Genomic DNA, 22,591 nt, shown 5'->3' with positions numbered 1-22,591 from the left:
GGAATGAGGGCACAGGTGATTTACTGGACTCATAGTGTAGGCTGTGTTCCAGGGGAGGGTTCCCACACCTACTACTCTCCCTTCTTATGGGGATCATGTGAAAGCAGCCTCATCAATGAAGGGAAGCAACAAACTGCCTGGATACCAAGCAGAAGGGATTGGGGGTGACCATGGTTCTCAGGAGTCGTCTGGGGACTGAACCTACCTTTAGGGACACTGGGAACCATGGAAAGGTACAGTCTCTTGTGCTGAGGAAAGGGCCCCTGATCTCATGGAAACTAAGAAGGAGACACTTCCCCTTCATAACCCAGCTGGCTTAATGCCCAGGCAACCCTTGAGAACTTTGGGAGGGCCACTTTTGGACAACTCTGTACATTGCAGGACTTTTCTTTGAGCATCATATATACAATGGCCTAGGTGCATATGACAGCTGCAGAAGTTGTATTAGACATTTTATTATCATTCATTCATTTTGGTTCCTTGACTTCTGAACATCCTTTCTACACATGGGACATCACCCATGTGTAAATCTTCTAGAAGGCAGGTTACCTTCTCCCACCAAGGACACCTGAAAAGCCAGACACTTGCTTTCCTTTCCCCTGGCACCTGGGGCGTAGGCCATGTGACTTGGGTTCAGCTAATCAGATGCCCAGGATTTGAATCTTCAGCAACTGATACAAATGTATGAGGCGGGGAGAGGGGAGAGGGGAGTATTTTATTCACGCTAGTGATAGCAACGGTGGTATCCATTTTTCACTGGCAGTGGGAGCAACCACAGCAGCATGACCTCCGCTGTCTGGGGGCAGTGGTGGCAGTGGCATCCCCACAGGATGTATTTGATTCCTGCTACCCAGTCTGCTCCAATTCCCACCTATATTCTACCTTGGTTGCAGGAGTCTCCCAACCTCATTAAAAAACCCCATTTTCGCTTATGCTAGTCTGGGTCAATGTCTGTTGATTGCAACCAGAAAGCCTGGCTGATCTGAGGCTTTAATCTCAAGCTCATCTCTGGTCTCTAACAAGCTAAGCCACAAAGATTCCCTAATGCTGCGATTCCCCTCCAGTTGTGTACTAGCATTTCTACCTGGATGATAAACCCACTGTGGCCAATCTGAATCATCATCCTCCCTCCCCACCCCAGATAACTTCCACTCCATTCCTCAGCCAAAACTCTTGAGTCATCCCACTTTTGCCCCCTTCTTCCTTCATATCTAAATAGTTACTGATGAGTGAAAGCCTCCTTTCATCTCCACTCCCATCTCTTGCTGGACCATTGCCTCCACCTCTTGCTGACCTGCCTTCAGCATCTCCTGCTTGCCTCCATTTCTCCACAGACTGTTCACATTCGAGGACGCCCATGGAGTGGTCACTGTGTACGTGAGCTTTGGGATCAAACTAGATCTGGAGTCAATATTCACCCCACCACTCCCCTAAGTGTGACCTAAGCCTAGTTATTTATTAGAATGACAATTTGTCTGTGTTTGCCCAGGACTGCCCCAGTTTTAGTATTTCAAGTCCCGGGTCCTGGCAAAAACCCTATTTATATTTATAAATTATTAATAATACTACCTTTCTTTGTAATGTAAGTTTTGTTTTTCGAATCTGTAAAATGGGATGTACAGTCGGATTTAGGCTGCAGCATTGTTCTGCTCATCGTTAGGAGCCATAAAAAGTGTTTGCACTTAGTAAGCCTAGAAAAAATACTATCTACTTAAAAATATCTTCCACATAGCATTCCATTCTTTGCCCTCACAGAGCTCTTTACAATTTGGAATTCTATGCTATTTGAAATGCTATAGCTAGTTGTAGCTAATAAATACTGTGGTCTTCCTCACCAGATTCTGAAAGGCAGATCCCATGAAGGCAGGGACCGTGTCTGGCTTTTTCACTGTTGTTTCCCAGAGCCTAGAACAGTGCCTGGCACATAGCAGGTATCCAGAAATAATTGTTGGGTAGAATAAAGGATGGATAATGAATAAAGACTAACTTTAATTTAAGTACTCAAGACCATTTGCTGCGATTTGGCTTCCAGTTTGAGAAAGGCTTGAGGTGGGGATTGTGACTTATTGGGGTTCTATGTTGGCAACACAAAGTGTCTCTCAATAGCTACATTAAAAAGGAATTTGAGTAGCCTCGCCACGGCTGCCAAGAGTTTCTCTGGCCAGTGTTGCTTCCACCAGCCTACAGCATGGGAAATACCTTTGCAAACCTCTTCAAGGGCCTTTTTGGCAAAAAAGAAATGCACATTCTCATGGTGGGCTTGGATGCTGTGGGGAAGACCACCATCCTGTACAAACTAAAGCTGGGTGAGATCATGACCACCATTCAACGTGGAGACCGTGGCTTCAACGTGGAGACCGTGGAGTACAAGAACATCAGCCTCACCGGGTGGGACGTGGGCAGCCAGGGCAAGATCCAGCCTCTGTGGCGCCACTACTTCCAGAATACACAAGGTCTCATCTGTGGTTGAAGCAATGACCGAGAGCCTGTGAACGAGGCCTGTGAGGAGCTCATGAGGATGCTGGCGGAGAATGAGCTCAGGGATGCCGTCCTGCTGGTGTTTGCCAACAAGCAGGACCTCCCGAACGCCACAAATGCTGCTCAGATCACAGACAAGCTGGGGCTGCACTCCCTGCGCCACAGGAACTGGTACATTCAGGCCACCTGTGCCACCAGCGGGGTTGGGCTCTGTGAGGGACTGGACTGGCTGTCTAATCAGCTCTGGAACCAGAAGTGAGCCGCGCCCCCCTCCCCTCATTCCCTCCTTCCACCCTACTTTGCTCTCATGTGGTGTGAGTGCCAGAAGCTGTCTCCATGGTCGGTCACAGTGTGCTTCACCACGCTGTAAATGTGCAGGCGCAGCCTGCAGCCGGGTTTTTATTTAATGTAAATAGTTTGTGTTCCCAACGAGGCAGTTTCTGGTACTCCTATGCAATATTATTCAGCTTTTTTTTTTTTTTATTGTACAAAGAGAATTAACCCACTGTTCAATACTGAGAAGGGATTTAGGCACATGGGGCCTCCAGGAGTTGCTGTGTCAGACCAGCCTGGCATGCCTCCTCTGGGCATTAAATCTATGTTGAGATCCATTTTGGTGGTTGGTTTTTAACCCAAACTCAGTGCATTTTTAAAATCATTACCAATACAAGAAAAGGAGAACACTTGAACACACAGAAGGGAGAAACATGCCTAGTGTAGGTTCTGCAGTGGTGGCCAGAGTCCAGTCCACCAGTGGGTCATTTCTCGTCGGGAACGTGAGACGGGCCAGAACCAGCCACAGTCCATTCTGCATGGTCACGATAGGGTCCCTGTGATCGCTCTGTCTCGGGTCATCCTGCATCCCCTAGCGTTTGTGCTTGTGCTTACACGGCTGCCCAGGAGATGGGCTGGGGGCTGCATCTCGGCTCGTGGGCCCCTTGGAGGGACTCCGGCCTCCCTGGGGGTGGTGGGGGGCACTCTGGCTTGCTCCGGGCCGCCTGGGGTCTCACCAGCAGGAGTGCAGGCAGGCAGGCCAGTCATCCCAGCGCCTCAGCCCCCGGAGCCCTGGGAGCCCCTGTCTACATATGCTTTCACTCCCTCAGCCTGCAAGGGTCAGATTTGCCACCGAAACGATGACCTCTACTGTTTTCTTTTGTATTTTGATAAACACTGACGAAGCTGGAGCTGTTCAACTTTATCTTGGGGAAGTCCTCAGAACTGGTTCATTTGGTGTCGTGGACCCTCTTACTGCTTTCAATACACGATTAGTAATCAACTGTTTTGTATACTTGTTTTCAGTTTTCATTTCGACAAACGAGCACTGTAATTATAGCTACTAGAATAAAATCTCTTAACTATTAATAATAAATAATAAATAAATAAATAAATAAATGGAATTTGTTGGAGTTGGTAAGAACCAGAACCAGGGGCACCTGGGTGGCTCAGTTGGCTGAACATCCACCTTCAGCCCAGGTCATGATCCCAGAATCCCAGGATTGAGCCCCATGCCTGGCTCCCTGCTCAGTGGGGAGTCTACTTCTCCCTCTCTCCCTCTCCCTGCTCCTTCTCTTTCACACTCACACTCTCGCTCTCAAATAAATAAAATCTTTAAAATAAATAAAATAATTAAATTAAATTAAGTTAGAGAACCAGACCAGGATAACTCCAGAGATCTACATGACAGGAATCAACTCAGTTGCTTCAAGGCATCTATATCAAAATGACTCAGCTCCACCTAGGCCAGGTGTGGGACAGGCAACTTACTGGACCATCATTCAATGGCTGCCATTGACAGTTGCATAGGTTGGGCACTGCAGGTACTTCTCAGCCATCTAAACGGATGAATCCTCTGGAGTTGTGCAGTGTGCCTATGTATGTGTATGTGGCAGGCCTTAATAGAAGTGTGGTAGTTCCCCGAGGGAAATTGAAGTGATGTTATCAGAAAAAGGTTGTATGGATGTGAGGAGGACCGAGAAAACCAACAGATGTCTACCATGGATGAGATGACCAGGGTAACAGCAGCAAGGAGCCTGTGTCCGGACAAAAGTTCATCCTGGTGGTCAAGGACAGCTGATCCGTGCTAATACTGTCACCTGGTGGCCATAGAGGAAACTGCATTATCCAATATCTGCCTTGCTGGCCTCCTTTTTGACTTACTTTCTTCCTCTTTCTTCCCTAGCCTCCCTCCCTCCATCACACTTTCTTCCTCCCCCCTTCACTACCCTCCCAATCTCTCAGCTTTCCCCCCCCCCACCCCTTGGCTCCCTTTTCCTTCTCCACTCCTCCTCCCCCTCAACTATCTTGACTAATTCATCATCTCTGGAGACCAGTCCCTGAGCTCTGTGCTGGCCAGACTGAGCTTCAGAGTTGGGGACCTGAGAAGCTGTAGAACTCAGACCCTATTCCCCTCTCATCACTTTCCCTGTTTTCCTCCTCCTTCTTGCAATATTTACAATCCCCCCTCTTTTAAAAAAGATTTTCTTTATTTATTCATGAGAAACACAGAGAGAGAGGCAGAGACAGAGGGAGAAGCAGGCTCCCCACGGGGAGTCCGATGTAGGGCTCGATCCCAGGACCCCGGGATCACAACGTGAGCCCTGAGCCAAAGGCAGACAGTTAACCACTGATCCACCCAGGCATCCCTTAAGGAAGTTTTTAAAAAGAGAACATCAAAAATAAAAATTCCCTATATGTTAAAAAAAATTCCCTACATGTGATGAACATTTAATATTTTCAAATATCAAAAATAAAAACATCAAAAATAAAACATCAAAAATAAATCAAAATCAAAACATCAAAAATCAAAATAAAATAAAAATTCCCTTTATGTGATGAGCATTTAATATTTTCAAGTTCAGCGCTTATCTCAGTGAGGATCTATTTGTATGCCTATGTGTATTCTATTGCCTCTCTTTACCCTCACACACACATTTGACAGACAAATTAATAGGCCAAGAATGCCTTCATATTTCCCTTTCATTTTGTATATCTTTCATACACAAAATGGAAAAATCATCCATTTTACGTATTCATAGAAAAATTATATACACGCACAAGGGAAAGTCCCTCTTCCTCCTAAATAATCCCATATCCCATGGATTAACATTCTTAATTTTGGAGCACACGTTCCTAAATCTTATCTAAATTAATATCTATTTAGAGATACCTGGGTGGCTCAGTGGTTGAGTGTCTGCCTTTGGCTCAGGGCATGATCCTGGGGTCCTGGGATTGAGCCCCACATCAAGCCCCACATCGGGCTCCACAGGGAGCCTACTTCTCCTTCTGCCTATGTCTCTGCCTCTCTCTATGTGTTTCTCATGAATAAATAAATATTTAAATTAATATCTACTTAAATGAAAAAATATCTACTTAAATGTGCATAACTTGATCCAAGCATGTGTATGTAAAAGATAAAATTATGCTTTATATATTTGTTTGTGTATTGTTTTATTTAAAAGAGTACACCATGCTTTTTTAAAATTACTACACTTCCCACTGATAGATTTTCTTTTGGCGTGAATTCTTGAATAGTTAAAGTTTGAATGCCTCACAATGCTTTCACACATTCAACATGTTTAGATGGACCCACCAAAACAGGTGGAGGCTTTACTGTATTGGTTAAAATCTTCTGAATGCTCCCCCCTATGAGATCTTAGATATAAAGAAGGCTTTCTCACATTTAGAACGTTCACAGGGTTATTCCCCAGTGTGTTTTCTGAAGCTCAATGGGGAAAAACAGTAGAAAGAGCAAAATAAACTTCTTCTTCTTCTTCTTCTTCTTCTTCTTCTTCTTCTGAAAAACAGTAGAAAGAACAAGATAAACTTCTTCTTTTCTTCTTCTTCTTCTTCTTCTTCTTCTTCTTCTTTTCTTCTTCTTTTTGGGAAAAACAGTAGAAAGAACAAGATAAACTTCTTCTTTTCTTCTTCTTCTTCTTCTTCTTCTTCTTTTCTTTTCTTCTTTTCTTCTTCTTCTTCTTCTTGATAAACTTATTCTTATGGTGTTCATAAGAGAAGTTTAGGAGCAAGATAAAGAGTTTAGAATCATTAACATTTGGGTGGAAATCTCATAATCTGTCATCTTCGCTTCTCAGCTCTAGTCTTCGATGAAGTTAGCAGGCAACTCCTCTTCTTGTATTAATGATTCATAGCAATCCATCAAACCATGCAATCCATGCAGACATTCCTCGAAGAATTCCTCAGCAGGAGGTGGGGGCCGCGGGGCCTTATGGGGAATGTAGTTCGGAAAGGCGCCGACCGCCCCTTGGGGAGCCCAGGGAAGGCAGCTTCTGCGCATGCGCTCTTCCCGGTGCTCTATCGTGGCGCTCGAGTTGCTCCGTGCTCACCTGTACTTGGTGCAAAGTGGAAGCGAAGCCGGTGTTAGAGGAAGGACTGGCGAGTTAGAGAACGACTGGCCGGGGGTGTAGGGGGGGGCTCCGGGCCCTCGGGGCGTCGGAGGGAAGGGCGGGGCGGACCTGGCCGGGGTCCGCGGAGGATGGACACGCGCGCTCCCCGCATCCCTCGGGAGGGAGGCCCCAAGCGCGTTTCCGCTGGTCCAGGGGAAGGGTAGCGAGAGCCCGGCCGGCCCCTGAGCCGCAGGCCTCAGGGCGGGCACTCTCTGCAGCCCCGTGTGCCTGAAAAAGGTGCTTTGTGAGGGTGAGAGATTTGCGCATCCACATGGCCAGGTATCGTTCCGGAAGTTTCGCTGATGCACTTGGATCCGCAGCCTACCGGGCCAGGTTGAGAAGTGCTAGAGGGCAGCAGGGAAGGGAACAAATACTCTTTATGAGGAATCCATACCACTATGTTATGTTAGCTGTTTTACACTAAGTATTTGGTAGGAGAAAGATGCGAGCTGCAGTTGAAGGGAATGGCCAGGGTGCAGAACTGCCCGGACAAGACACTTCAGTGAGGGACTGGAGGGTCAGAACCGAGGTGGTGGCAGCGTTGCGTTAGGTTTTAAGAGCGTGACGTTTGGGTTCCGATCAGGTCCTGTCACCAAAACAGCACTGCATCCCTGGGCATGTTACTTAGACTGATCCTGTTTCCTCACCTGTAAAATAAGCATAAAGACCATATTTGCCTCACAAAGGTTATTCCGAAGTAAAATGATCCAAAGATCAAGCAGAAAATATAGTATGTCCTGGATAAGTATCCCCTGCTATCATTGTTACAAAGATTTTTAGACGTTTCAGCTCAATCCTTCTAACCAGGCTGTGGGGTCTGCATTGCTCCCCCTGTTGGAGCACATTTAAAGACCTCGTTTGCAGAATGCTAAGGCGAATGAATTTTTATTTATTTTTATTTTTTTTGAATTGAGTTTTAAAACTAGGTCTATTTTACTCCTCGTCTCATGACCTTTGCAATGTGGTTCCCTCTACCTACACCCATAGGGCTTTCTCTGGCGCGATGACTTGTCCCGTGTGTGCCTCTGGAAGCAATTATGCTATATATTTTGATAGACTCATTTTCCTTATGTCACAAGGCATGATTGAGGCTTCTAGGCTCTTCCTGCTGCTGCAGTATTGTCTCACTTTTCAGCAGCCCTCGTTAGATTTTAGAAAAGGTCCGGCTCACCAGGCACTTGACCCTGGGGACTCCCAAGTGCAGGTTCCAGCTAATGGAAATGTGGCTCCAAGGCCCAGGTTGAAACGAAACCATTCCACTGAAGTAAAAAAGCAGCAGTCCTCACACCTGGAAGAAGATACTCCCGAATCGAAACTTCTTCCTAGAATTTGATTGGGGAAGCAGAAGAATCCTTGAAAGGAACATATTCAAGTTATTGGTCAAAGTTTTCCTCTCCACTGTGAGCAATGTCTGAGTGATAACACCATGGTCAGAGACCGTTGATTATTGTAGCTCAGGAAAACTGTAGGTCAACTTTCAGAAGAACCATGTGAGGTGCAACTGAAGGGAATGGGCAAGGTGCAAATGTGACAGGAAAAGACGCTTCCCTGAAGGATTTGTGGGGGTGTGGGTTGGAGGGAAGGAGGGCCAGCGGTAGCAAAGGAAATAATATCTCATCACTTTCCAAGCACATATGTGTCATTCCCTGTGGTCTCCGCTCTTTCTGTTTCTTCTGAGCTGCTCAAACCATGTCCGCCAGCACACCTGGGATTCATTGAATGTCCCCTTCATAGAATCACATAGTGGAGGTAAAGAGAAAGTTTTTAAAACCATGTAACTTTCCTTATTTTAAAATTAGGTAACTATCTTATCCAGTTACACAGTTTGCTAGCGATAACCAAGAACTGAATTCACATTTCGGTTTCCAGGTCAGGGCTTTGTCCTCTACCACAAGTTAAAACAGGTTTCTTAGCAAAAGATCCTCTTGGGAAACTGCATCTGAGGGAAGCCAGACAAAAAGGCAAACATTTTAAAGCACTTGCACTCCTTTCTGAGCTTCTCCTGGATTCTCTGCTCTCAAGTGGCTAAAAAATATTAGTAGGAATATAGGTAAAGGACATAATTTTCAACATTTCCCATGCCAATAAGTATTGTAATCCTAGTATTATTTTTAATACTGGAATGGTGTTCCAAACTTTGTATATACTGAATTTTATTGATCCAATCTATTATTGCGGGATCCCTGGGTGGCGCAGCGTTTAGCGCCTGCCTTTGGCCCAGGGTGCGATCCTGGAGACCCGGGATCGAGTCCCACATCAGGCTCTCGGTGCATGGAGCCTGCTTCTCCCCTCTGCCTATGTCTCTGCCCCCCCCCCCTCTCTCTCTCTGTGACTATCATAAATAAATAAAAAATTAAAAAAAAATCTATTATTGCAATCAGGTCATCTTTAATTTTTTTCCAAGGCCCAAGTTGACAGTAATTCCATAAGAAAACAACTGTTTATATTCACTCAGTAAGAAAAGCTCTCTGTGATCATTTCAGAATTATAAATGGACAAGTGAATATTACCTTACCAGATTGAGCAAGGATCATTTTATTGATAGGTTATCCTAATACCCGCTAAGTTAGCCAGACTTCTCATGATTTATTCCTCTTCTTACTCAGCTCTGGTATCACGATTCCTGGTCCTTTCTCAAGAGCATCCGAAAATGAACAAATCCCAGGTAAGCTGTTTAGGGATTTACTTTCCACATTTTACAGTGGATTTCAAAAAGGTTTATAGTAATTTGTACATTCAAATTAAATAGTAGAAACATAAAATAAAGCATCAGAGAGGGATCCCTCAGTGGCTCAGTGGTTTAGCACCTGCCTTTGGCCCAGAGCATGATCCTGGAGTCCCAGGATCAAGTCCCACATTGGGTTCTCTGCATGGAGCCTGCTTCTCTCTCTGCCTGTGTCTCTGCCTCTCTCTCTGTCTCTCTCTCTGTGTCTCTCATGAATAAATAAATAAAATCTTTTTTTAAAAAAAAAGCATCAGAGAAAAGAGTATCAGAACACTGCTGGAAAAGTTGGCATAAATATACAGAAATCATATGTTCCTACAGGCTTATCCAGAAAGACCCAAACAGTATGAGATAGGTCTTACATTGGCTACTTGAATGGTTTTCCTGTCATTTATATCTAAACATTTTCTTAGATGATCTTTGAATAAGTGACACCAGGGGCCAGTCTTACCAAGAACATCTGTGAAAGAAATGCAGTGGGTTTCCTGTGACTTTAATACCCAGGCAAAGTTCAGGGGACCAATTTATTGTCCTCTGAGTAGATAAAATTAGAGTAAATGGGATAACAACTAGAGTAAATGGATCACAATTTCCTCAAATAGTGTCCTGTAACTGTTTCTTTCAACTGTACTTTCAAAACAGGTTGTAGAGTGAACAATTGAGTGTTCTATTCTGTGGATAAAACCTCCTCACTTACTGGTCTTATTTCAACACATTTCATGCAGTCTTATATCTGGCCCACCACTCCCATGGATCTGTTCCTGTAAAAGTTAGCAGTAGCCTAGATATTTTCAAATCCAATGAGTATTTTCAGTCCATGCTTTATTAAACTCCATGTTGTGTTTGACAGTATGACTCTCCCCTCCTTTAAATACACCTCTGATAATTTCTGATGTCACCCACATGGTTCTCTTCCTGGCTCTCTTTATACCTTTTGTAGAATTTTCTTCCCTATATCATTAGCCCCATTATTCTTCCTGTTTTTTTCATCCCTTTTGTGGTTTTGACATGCATCTCTTTATGCTCTGAAGCCTTTGTCCACTTCCAAGAACCTCAGCTGAGACTTGCTGAACATCTTTATAAGGCTATTCATGACAGACCAGTTTTTTCTTCTTTTTAATTCCTACTGCTATGAACCTTTCATCCAATAGCTATATGTTGACCTATATGCCAAATGCTATGCTAGATGCTCTTGATACATCTCTTGAATAGAAGAGATCCTGTCCCTGTCCTCAGGGGACTCAGAAGCTAAGGAAGGAGGTAGACATTACACAGACAACCAAACCATGGTGAGATGGTTCTCACCTCCATCAGAACCCAACATACATGTATTTTGTACACACTGTATTAGAACACAGACCTCATGTTCAACCATCTCCTTTGTCTCTCCATCAATATAGTCCCCCCTTGCTGGGCTACCCCTCCTATTAGACCTGGATAAAACTACATATGAAGTGTGGTATCTGGCTTCCTGGGGGACAACATAATGGAACCAGACAATGTAACCCGGAAGCGTGGGCAAGTTAACTCACCCTGGGGATGAACCTTGACTGAAGGGAGGTGGGAAATGAGAAGAAAGTGGATAGATACCTTCTCTCTCCTTTTACTTCTCCACATACGATCCATATGGTCCTTGTGGGGAGGTCCCATGTGTTGGCTGAATGCTCCTGCTCAGAGACCTGCTGCCTGTCTGGGGCTTATACTGAAGGGAGGGGTCAGTGTGATACCACTTGTCATCCCCTCATTACTTACATCCTCCCCTCCCCTCACTGCTCTGACTGTAGTCCCCCAAATAAAAGTGCCTTAGACATCTCTGTTTCCTAGAGACCCTAGCTAAAGCCCATCTTCCCTTCATCTTATTTGAGAAATCATAGGTACTAGAAACTACTTGCATATTTTTTAAATCAATAAAATTCTCTGATATAAAGGAATAAAGGCAAAGTAATTGAAAATGAGTTAGTATATATTTTAACATGGAACATTCAGGTACAACTCTACTCAGTCAGAAAAGTAGTCTGATGTTTATACCTGTAGGCAAAATCTCGTGAATGTGACAGTTAAGAATTCACACAAATGTGGGTGCAATGTTTTGTGATTCAAGTCCCATGAGCAGGATTGCCATTAGTCATAGTTTTCAAAAGAAGTGGAAATCCCTGAAGTTCCAATCTGAACTAAATACAGTGTTCCTTCCAGGTACGCAGTATTGCATTCCAGGAAAAATTTGAGTACATAAAAAAATGTATAAAAATACTGTGTGTTCAAATGTAAAATGGAGTAAGGTAATATGTTCAGATCATTTTTTAAGATTTTATTTCTTTTCTTAAAGATTTTATTTATTTACATGAGAGAGAGAGAGAGAGAGTGCATAAGCAGTAGAGAAGGAAAAGCAGGCTCCTTGCCAAGCAGGGAGACTGATGCGGGGCTTGATCACAGGACTTTGGGATCATAACCTGAGCCAAAGGCAGCTGTTTAACCAGCTGAGCCACCCAAGCACCCCTAAGATTTTATTTATTGGTATAGAGAGAGAGCACAAGTCAGGAAAAGAGCAGAGGGGGAGAGCATCTCAAGCGGATTCCCTGCTGAGTTCAGAGCCCAACACAGGGCTCCATCCCACAACCCTGAGATTGTGACCTGAGCCAAAATCAGGAGACAGATGATTAGCTGACTGAGCCACCCAGGCACCCCTATGCTCAGATCATTATAAACAGATTTTCCATCTATATGATGGTTAGGAAAGTAGACACTTGTACAAGAGTTGGAGCATGGGCAGCCCAGGTGGCTCAGCGGTTTAGCGCCACCTTCAGCCCAGGGCGCGATCCTGGAGACCTGGGATCGAGTCCCACGTCAGGCTCCCTGCATGAAGCCTGCTTCTCCTTCTGCCTGTGTCTCTGCCTCTCTCTCTCTCTGTTTATCTCATAAATAAATAAATAAATAAATAAATAAATAAATAAATAAATAAAATCTTTAAAAAAAAAAAGGAAAAGAAACCTTGCTTGATTTACATGATCTATCTAGTTATTTCCATTTTTCTCTCCTTCCTTTAACTGAGAAATCGCCATTTCACTTTCCATTCTCAGCCCCACAAGGGTGAGGACTAGGGTGAGACAAAGAAAGTGCCTCAGGCACAAATTTAAGAAGACACTCACACTCAGAGTCATGCAGGTGCCTCAGAGGTCATCTTGCCTCACCCTAGACCTCGTCCCACTCAGCCCACTTTCAGAGTTCCCACATCACTGCCAAAATTTCAGATTCACCCCTGCATTTTTATTCTTTATCCTACTGTCTGTCTCTCTGAGGTCTGCATCTTGAGGTCTCACTGTCTTCTCTCTGTGCTTCCTTGACTCCTGTCTTACTTGAGACTGTCAGCCACACTCACAGTACACTTTGTGCCGGTGGTCTCTATGATTGTCTTACTAGTTCTGTGTCAAAGGAACTTTTATTCCATGTGGGCTTCCTCCTCTCTTCACCCTCTTAAATAGGGTGGTGTGAGTGGGGTTTTGGTTTTGGTTTTGGATTTTGGTTTTCCCCTATATCAACCATGTAGGAGATATTTGCACTTGAAATGTCCTTAATTCTGGGAGGCTGGGCCTAAAGTTGAATCCCCCACAGCAAGGCAGTTGTAACATTCATTTCATAGCAAATATGTAAAGGCTCACAAATTACTGTTAACTGTGCTCCTTCCTAGAAGTTGGTAATGTCTTAGAGAAAGACAAGGAAATCCAAGGCTACATTTGAGGCAAATTTTATGCCTCAACAATAAAACACTAATTACAGAAAGAAATAGTGTACTTGGAAAGACATTTAATCTGGGCATGAATACTGTTACCTCAAGAAATATACCCTACGAATATGATCCCCGTGGAGCCAATTTGAAAACTAGAAGTAATTGTTGTAAAGAAAAGCTATTTTAGAGAGGTTCCTGATGAATACAGTGGGTATGGGAAGCCACTACTCTATTCTAAGCATGAGAAAAGTCATTCTATAATTAAAAAACCACAAATATAGTCCAGTTAGGAAAGCCAGAAGTCAAAATGAAGAACTTACTCTGCACCAGAATATTCAAACTTTGAAATAACCTCTCGGCTGTCCTAAATGTGGAAAAACTTTCTTCAGAAGGGCAGTCTTCATTACACAGAAGAGAGTGTGTGCAGAAAGGAAACCAAATGAAAATAGGAAAACCTCTTCTAAGAAGCCCACCCTAGTTGTGCATCAGAGAACTCATACAGAGGAGAAACCCTATGAATTCGGTCAATGTGGAAAATTTCTATGTACTGAACTGGCCCTCTTTGCATATCAGATAACTCACAGGGAGAGAAATCTTACATAAGTAATGAATGTGGGACATTTCTCTCCCACAAGTCCACCCTTACTATACATCAGAACTCACATAGGAGAAAAACATGGTGTGTTAAATAAATGTGGTGGAACATTCATTGTGAAGTCAGACCACAATGAACATAAGAGAATACACACAAAGGAGAATATCTTTGATTGTAATGAACAGGAGTGTGACATCAGCAAAAGCTACACCTTGTGGAACATCAGAATACTATGTGGAAGAGACCGTACGGATAAATCGAATGTGGGAGAACCTGTCCTCACTCACCATTAGACAACATAAAAGGAGAGAGACCAGAGGAATGTAATGAATATGGGAAAACCTGCCAAAAGTTCTCCTTCACTGAATACCAGTGAACTCATACTGGGGAGAAACTATATGGACATAACAAATGTGGGCAATCCTCCTGCCACAAGTCATCCTACAGAGTACAACAGAGTATTCACACTGGAAAGAAGCCCTGTAAATGGAGGGAACATGGAAAACCCTACTGTCAGCTGTGGACTCTCACTCAACATCAGAAAATACATGCAAGGGAGAAACTCTACAAATGTAATACATGCAAGAGAACATTTTGCCACAAGTCAGACTTTCTTTTACATCAGAAAACTCCTAAGGGATGAATTTCAAAGAAGCAATGACCAACAGAACAACAAATCATGTAATTTACAGAATGCTAAAACCCTATAAAAATGCACAGAGGAGCAAAATCTTATAAATGCAGTTAATATGAGACATTTTTCTGCCCTGTATCAGTCCTTATTACATCAGAGAACTCATACAGGAGAGAAATAGAGTGTGTTTAATCAGTGTGGTGAAACATTCAGTATGAGCTGTAAAAATGTTCAACAATTCAGACTTTATGCCAAGTATGTCTCCCTTTCAAAATAATGGAACAGGGGCACCTGGGTGGCTCAGTAGTTGAACACCTGCCTTCGGTTCAGATGATCCCAGAGTCCTGGAATCGAGTCCCATATGGGGAGCCTGAGTCCCTGTGGGGAGCCCGTTTCTCCCTCTGCCCATGTCTCTGCCTCTCTCTTTGTGTCTCTTGTGAATAAATAAATAAAATCTTTAAAAATAAAAATAAAATAATGAAACATGATTTAAGTGAAATTAGTCAAGTCTTCTCCACATTGTTCCTTGACAGTACATGTGATGAGGTGTGAAGATCTAATCTTATTTCGTTCCAAATCAGTACAATTGTTCCTACAATACTTAATTTACAATCTCTCAACTTACAGTGTTTTCAATGCTCAGATTAGACAGGTTGGTTTTGTCTTCCCAGACTCCATAGCCTTTTAGTAACAGACTCTGATTCCTCCATCTGCAGAGATGCCAACTAAGAGGACTAACTGTTGTACTCCATGCTCCAGGCCCCATAGTGGGAATGCCACAGGTAAGCATTTATTTGATAAAGCCAAGCTCATGAAAGCCCTTCTTGGGATCTTTGTGATGAGAGAAAGACATAGGACAGCTAATAGGTGATCCTGAAGCTTCCTGCAGCCACGTCAAGAAAAGAGCAATTGCAGTAGGAAAAAAAAAAAAAAAAAAGCAGGGATAAGCAGATTTGAGTAGTAAAGAGAATGTTGATGGTGTTTGAGTCCAGAAAGAGTTGGTCTCCCTGGTGTTGATGTTCTCTAGTACCCACTCACCCCTATTCTATCAGTGGTTTAATTATGTCAACAGACAGGGTTTTTCTTTCTTTCCTTTTACTAGTAAACATGTTCATAGAAGTGTTCTTTAGAATTTGCTTTCCAAATTCTGAGAAAAAAAGACCTCTGTAATGCCAATTAGAATTATATTAAATGTGTATATGCAGTGAGGGAGGTTTGCTGTTTAGTAGGAGATGTTCTTCTTTCAAATCCTCGTTTCCATGAGTGGGATTTTTTCCCCTATGCCTCTCTGCTACATTGTGCATTCTGCCCCAGGGAAGATGAAGCCAGTTTATCCAAGTGTCATATTGGCATGTGTATACACCTACATATGTATATACATGTATTACACATATGAATATTTATATATGTGTACATGTACATGTGTGTATGTGTGTGTGTGTTGCTCTTTTTTCTTGAAACTTTTCCTGTGAAACTTACTCATAGTTACTTCAAAGCCTCGGTTGCTACTGAGAATGGACTTTATTATCTTTCGCTTTAAAACTATATTCTTGGAGTGCTTGGGTGGCTCAGTTGGTTAAGCGTCTGACTCTTGATCTCAGCATGGGTCTTAATCTCAGGGTCATGAGTTTGGGCTCTATGCTGGGCATGGAGCCTACTTAACAAAACAAAACAAAAACTGTATTCTTTATTGGTGGAATTTTTTTTAATTGCACTTAAGTTGTCTATATTTTTTTCCTCAGTTTTAGTACTGTTTTGCTTTCTGTGTTTCAGAAATTTTCTAAATTTCCAATGTCTGCATATTAATTGTCCAGTTATACCTTCAGCTTGTCCACTTACTTTGGGTTCCATGGCAATGCAGGATTCTGTCCATTATTGTATTGTTTTTCTTTATTGTTTATATTTAATATTATACAGATATAAAAGCTATGTGTTGGGAAGAATGTTTTTAAAATCTGATAGAACCAGTAAATCCAGAAACCCAAGAAATTCAGTGAACCCCAAGCAGTACAGAAACAAAACCACAAGGCACATCAAAATAAAATTTCAAGACACGTAAAAATCAAAGCCAAATTCAATAAAGAGAAAATCAAAGCCAAAGGGGAAAAAAAGGGGAGGGAGATACTACAAAGAGGATATATTTGTTTTCTAGGCTGCCATAACAAGTACCACAAACTGGGTGCTTTAGAACAACAGAAAATCCTGAAGGCTAGAAGTCTGGGGACAAGGGATTGGCAGTCGGTGCTCCCTTCTGAAGGGTCTCGGGAAGAATGTGTCCCAGGCCTCTCTCTTGCCTTTGGGTAGTTCTATGACTCGTGAAAGCATCACCAGGTCTTCATATGGCATTCTCCCTATTTGCCTATCTGTGTCCAAATTTCCCTTTTGTAAAGATACTAGTCGAATTGGATGGGGGCCCACTCCCACTCTACTCCAGTATGAATTTATCTTAACTAAGCTGCAAAAACCCTTTCTTTCAAATAAGTTCATATCCTGAGGTGCTGGGGGTTAGTGCTTCCACCCACAACGTACGGTAATGTATTAGTTATCTATTGCTATGTAACAAATTACCCTGAAACTTAGCAACCTAAAGACAGCAACCAACATTTACTATCTCACAGAGTTTCTATAGTTTAGAAATCTGGAAGCAACAGAGGTGGTTCTGGCTCAGGGTCTTTCATGAGTTAGCAATCAAGATGTTGATCAAGGCTGCAGTCATTTCCAGTCTTGACTGGGGCTGAAGGGTCCACTTCCACCATGGCTCCCTCGCATGGCTGTTAGCAGGAGGCCTCCATTCTTTGTCACTTGACCTCTTCGCAGAGCTTCTTTAGTAGCCTCACCAGATGACAACTGGCAGTCCCCAGAGTGAGTAACCCCAGAGAGAGCAAGATGGAAGCCACAATTCCCCTTTAGCCTGGCTGTGGAAGTGCTATCACAATCCCCATATTGTATTGATCACACAGACCCACCTTGATATCATGTGGGAGAGGACCACACAAGGGCAGGATACCAGGAGGTAGAGATTGCTGGGACGACCTTAGAGGCTGGCTTCCATGATAACCACAGTACAAATCAAGCGGTTTCAAGAACAATGGGAGGAGACACACTGGGAGCAATACAAACAACTCTTTCAAGAAGTTGCACTAACTGGGTGTTATGCTCTATGTTGGCAAATTGAACTCCAATAAAAAGAAATTAAAAAAAAAAAAGTTGCACTAAAGGTGAGAGAAATGACCTGGTAGCCTGAGGAAGGAGTGTACAGGAGAAGATAGAGCAGCTGCAGGCCAGACTACTGACCCATACCAGCAAGGAGAGAAGATAAGAAACAACATACATGAGCTACAGAAGCCTTTCTGAGCATAAAAACAAAATGACAGCTGCTATGATATGAATACATTGCCCCCCCCCCATGTATATGCTGAATCTTCACATCCACAGGTGATTAAGAGATATGGCCTTTGGGAAGTGATGTGGGACACAGTGGGACACATAAGGACACAGTGGGAAGGCCCCAGCTATGATTCAGGAAGAGAGCCCTTACCAGAAAAGCCTTCATCTTGGACTTCTTGGCCTCCAGAACTTGGACATAAATTTCTGTGGCTTGTAAACTACCAAGTCTGTGACATTTTGTCACAGCAGCCCGAATGGACTGTGATAACTACTTTACCTCCACCCTCCAAATTCCACACAAGGCCTCACTGGAAATGTACAAGGAAAGGAATTCTGGGAATATAGCTCAGCCAAGCCATCTTGACACACTACAAAGTCATCATACTCCCCTGTCCTCTTCGATGTAGGGACAGTGGAGGCTTCCTCCAATTATTATAGCCCTAAGTACTCCACTATCCTTGTCAGTTTCCCCCAGCCCCGCCCACACTTGTGTGTGCCACCTTAGTAGGCACCTTAGTAGGTGGCAGACTTGTAAGGAATCTCTCCATCCCGTTTTCATTCCTTTTGAGTGCACTGCTTCCCAACAGGACTGATTCCATATTTGGTGCCAGAAGTGGCCCCAGGAAACAGATTCTCAGAACAGAAATAATAGGATCCTCGAGTGATAGAGGCCAGGGTCAGCACCCTAACCCTTGGAGACACAGTGGACAGTGATCATAACATGCCTCATGCCTTAGGGTAGAGTGGGTAATCAGAGGATTTTGGCCTGCTGGTGATGGCTAATTGATCATGGAGACCCTAGAAAGGGCAGCTTTCTAAGGTATAGCTTGATCTGTAAATGAAAAATGTCTGGGTCTCTCGGACAGAAACCTAATGAGTGTAGTAGAAATTCATGGCACCGTCCTCAGTTCCCAGACCTAAGTCAAGTCCTAGGCCCAAAGTAGCTTCAAGAAGAACCTTCACATAATGGCCGTGCAACAAACCCATAGGAGCACAGAGTGAGTCTTCCTCCTCCGGGCCTTCCCAGAGGGAGCTGTGGTCATTTACCACCATGACTGTGCCCTGAAGAAGGGGTAATACTCAGACCTCCAAGGGTAATTAGATATTGGCTCCAGTATAATGCTAATTTTTTGAGTTCCCAAATACCACCATGTCAGAGCATGGACTTACATAATGGTCAGGAGATAGTTGGAGTTTGGGCCTGAGTCTACCTCATGGAGGATTTAGTTCTACCGGTTAAGCCACAGGCCCATCCTGCAGTCATTTCCTCAGAATGTATATATAGTAGAGACAGGCTTAGTAGGTGGCAGATTTCCTGTCTTTGAGGGAATTATGTTGATGTTTTTGTAGCTCATGATACTGTAATCTACTTTAGTAACTCTTATATTGTTTTAGAACCTCCCCAAATCATCTAACAAGGAGCCACTGATTTCATGCAAATATCCAACATTGTTTGTATGGTGTGCACGGATTACGGTATGCTGTGCACCTCTCCAATTTTGCATTCTATAGAAGTTGAATTGTCTTCAAAGAGATAATTTAATCTTTAATAGAGTTGAACATTCATCCAATAGCAATTATTTTGTGTTTACTCTCATGAGGACATCATTGATTGGGTTTTGACCTCATCTTGGTTATACCTGCAAAGGTTCTATTTCTAAATAAGGTCAGCTTTTCCTATAGGAGCCGCCGGGTTGAGAGGAGCATGGCCCTCTCCTCTCCCCGCGATGGCATGTGCGTGTCCGTTGATATCTGTGTACTCCAGAAAGGGGGAATCATCTGGCAAAAATGTTACTTTGCCTACTGTGTTTAAAGCTCCCATTTGACCCAATATCATGAACTTTGTTCACACCAACTTGAGCAAAAACAACAGACAGCCATATGCTGTCAGTGAATTAGCAGGTCATCAAACCAGTGCTGAGTCTTGGGGTAATGTCAGAGCCCTGGCTCGAATTCCCAGAGTTCGCGGCGGTGGGACTCACTGTTCCGGCCAGGGTGCTTTTGGAAATATGTGTCATGGAGGCTGCATGTTTGCACCAGCCAAAACCTGGCACCATTGGCACCGCAGAGTGAACACAACACAAAAGCGATATGCCATCTGCTCTGCCCTGGCTGCCTCAGGCTTACCAGCACTGGTCATGTCTAAAGGTCATCGTATTGAGGAAGTTCCTGAACTTCCTTTGGTGGTTGAAGATAAAGTTGAAGGCTACAAAAAGACCAAGGAGGCTGTTTTGCTTCTTAAGAAACTTAAAGCCTGGAATGATATCAAAAAGGTCTATGCCTCTCAGTGAATGAAAGCTGGCAAGGGCAAAATGAGAAACCGTCATCGTATCCAGCATAGGGGACCCTGCATCATCTAAAATGAAGACAATGGTATCATCAAGGCCTTCAGAAACATCCCTGGAATTACTTTACTTAATGTAAGCAAACTGAACATTCTGAAACTTGCTCCTTGTGGGCATTTGGGACGTTTCTGCATTTAGACTGAAAGTGCTTTCTGCAAGTTAGATGATCTGTATGGCACTTGGCATAAGGCTGCCTCCCTCAAGAGTAACTACAACCTTCCCATGCATAAGATGCTTAATACAGACCTTAGGAGAATCTTGAAAAGCCCAAACATCCAAAGAGCCCTCCGAGCATCACACAAGAAGATTCATCATAGAGTCCTGAAGAAGAATCCACTGAAGAACCTAAGAATCATGTTGAAGCTAAACCCATATGCAAAGACCATGCACCAGAACCCCAAGAATCACAAACTCCAGATGGATAAGGCAGCAGCGGCCTTAGAAGCCAAATCAGATGAGAGGGGGGTTCCAGGCAAGAAGCCCATGGTAGGGAAGAAAAGAAAGAAGGCTGTTGGTGTGAAAAAGCCAAAGAAAACTTTGGTAGGAAAAAAGGCTGCAGCTACCAAGAAACCAGCAGCTGACAAGAAACCTGCAGAAAAGAAACCCACCACAGAAGAGAAGAAGCCTGCTGCCTAAAAACTTATATTTGTTTATTCCATAAAAGTCAAATTATTTTGGACAGCTAATTTTAAATAAAGACCTGATCAAAGACAGTGAGAAAATAATAAATAAATAAATAAATAAATAAATAAATAAATAAATAAATAAATAATAAAGTCACGTTTGCAGGTAGCAGGGTGTGAGATCATAGAAAATATTTTTTAGAAACACAGAATGGGGTGTCTCCTGCTCACGAGGGTTAAAACTTAAACCCAAGTCAACCCACAAACATAGATTATATCCTCAAATGTGTGACAGTGAAACCTCAATATAAATTTAATGATTAAAAGCAAAAAAAAAATTAGTTGTATACACTAGTGTTCAGACGACATTTTAAGTTTAAATATAAGCATTTTTAACATCTCTCCCTTATCCTATCAACTCCAGTTACTTGCTTAAACGATGTAAATGTCTTATGTGGTTTTGATATTAAAATCCAGTTGGAAATAAACAGAAAGCAAATTCGTGCTGAAACTTTATGTCTAGAATGGGCTAACTTTTGCATAATGGCTAACCTTTTATTTTTTCATAAAAAATATGAGAATTATGGCTTATAATTAGTGGTGGCCCCCAGGAAACATGGCAACAGATCTAAAGAGTATAGGAGCACATGGGTGGCTCAATCGATTGGGCATCTGCCTTCAGCTCAGGTCATGATCCTGGGGCCCTGGGATTGAACCCCACATTGGGCTCCCTTCTCAGTGGGAGTCTGCCTCTCTCTCTCCCCCTGCTTTCTCTCACTGTCTCTCAAAATTTTTTAAAAAGTTAAAAAAAAATCTAAAGAGTATATGTTAATTTTTTATTGAGATCTAGGTTTCTATTGAGTCTAGTAATGACAAATTTGGAGTACTAGACTTTTCAGAACCAGCTGTGCTAGTCTGATCTTTTAAGCTTCTTTCTTTTTTCTTGCAATACAGACTTTAGAATTAGTAATTTGACCCTGATAGGAACCATGTTGGAAATCTTAATAGATTTGAAACACATGAAATAATTCCTGTTTAATTTTAACTCTAACCTAGATCAATGGAACAGAATAGAGAACCCAGAAGTGGACCCTGAACTTTATGGTCAACTAATATTCGATAAAGGAGGAAAGACTATCCATTGGAAGAAAGACAGTCTCTTCAATAAATGGTGCTGGGAAAATTGGACATCCACATGCCGAAGAATGAAACTAGACCACTCTCTTTCACCATACACAAAGATAAATTCAAAGTGGATGAAAGATCTAAATGTGAGACAAGATTCCATCAAAATCCTAGAGGAGAACACAGGCAACACCCTTTTTGAACTCGGCCACAGTAACTTCTTGCAAGATACATCCATGAAGGCAAAAGAAACAAAAGCAAAAATGAACTATTGGGACTTCACCAGGATAAGAAGCTTTTGCACAGCAAAGGATACAGTCAACAAAACTAAAAGACAACCTACAGAATGGAAGAAGATATTTGCAAATGACATATCAGATAAAGGGCTAGTTTCCAAGATCTATAAAGAACTTATTAAACTCAACACCAAAGAAACAAACAATCCAATCATAAAATGGGCAAAAGACATGAACAGAAATCTCACAGAGGAAGACATAGACATGGCCAACATGCATATGAGAAAATGCTCTGCATCACTTGCCGTCAGGAAAA

The 22,591-nt window shown here is 42.9% G+C and overlaps 2 pseudogenes; both read left to right on the top strand.

Annotated features, from left to right (window-relative positions):
- Positions 1-27: 27 nt before the first annotated feature.
- On the top strand, positions 28-3,089 carry LOC140618571 (ADP-ribosylation factor 1 pseudogene; annotated as a pseudogene).
- A 16,548-nt stretch (positions 3,090-19,637) lies between these two features.
- Positions 19,638-21,006, top strand: LOC140617897 (large ribosomal subunit protein uL4-like; annotated as a pseudogene).
- The last annotated feature ends 1,585 nt before the right edge of the window (positions 21,007-22,591 follow it).

This window comes from Canis lupus, chromosome 26 (genome assembly GCF_048164855.1).
Source record: "Canis lupus baileyi chromosome 26, mCanLup2.hap1, whole genome shotgun sequence".
Taxonomy (NCBI): Eukaryota; Metazoa; Chordata; class Mammalia; order Carnivora; family Canidae; genus Canis; species Canis lupus.
Note: the sequence above shows the minus strand (reverse complement) of the source record. Positions and strands in the feature narration are given on the sequence as shown.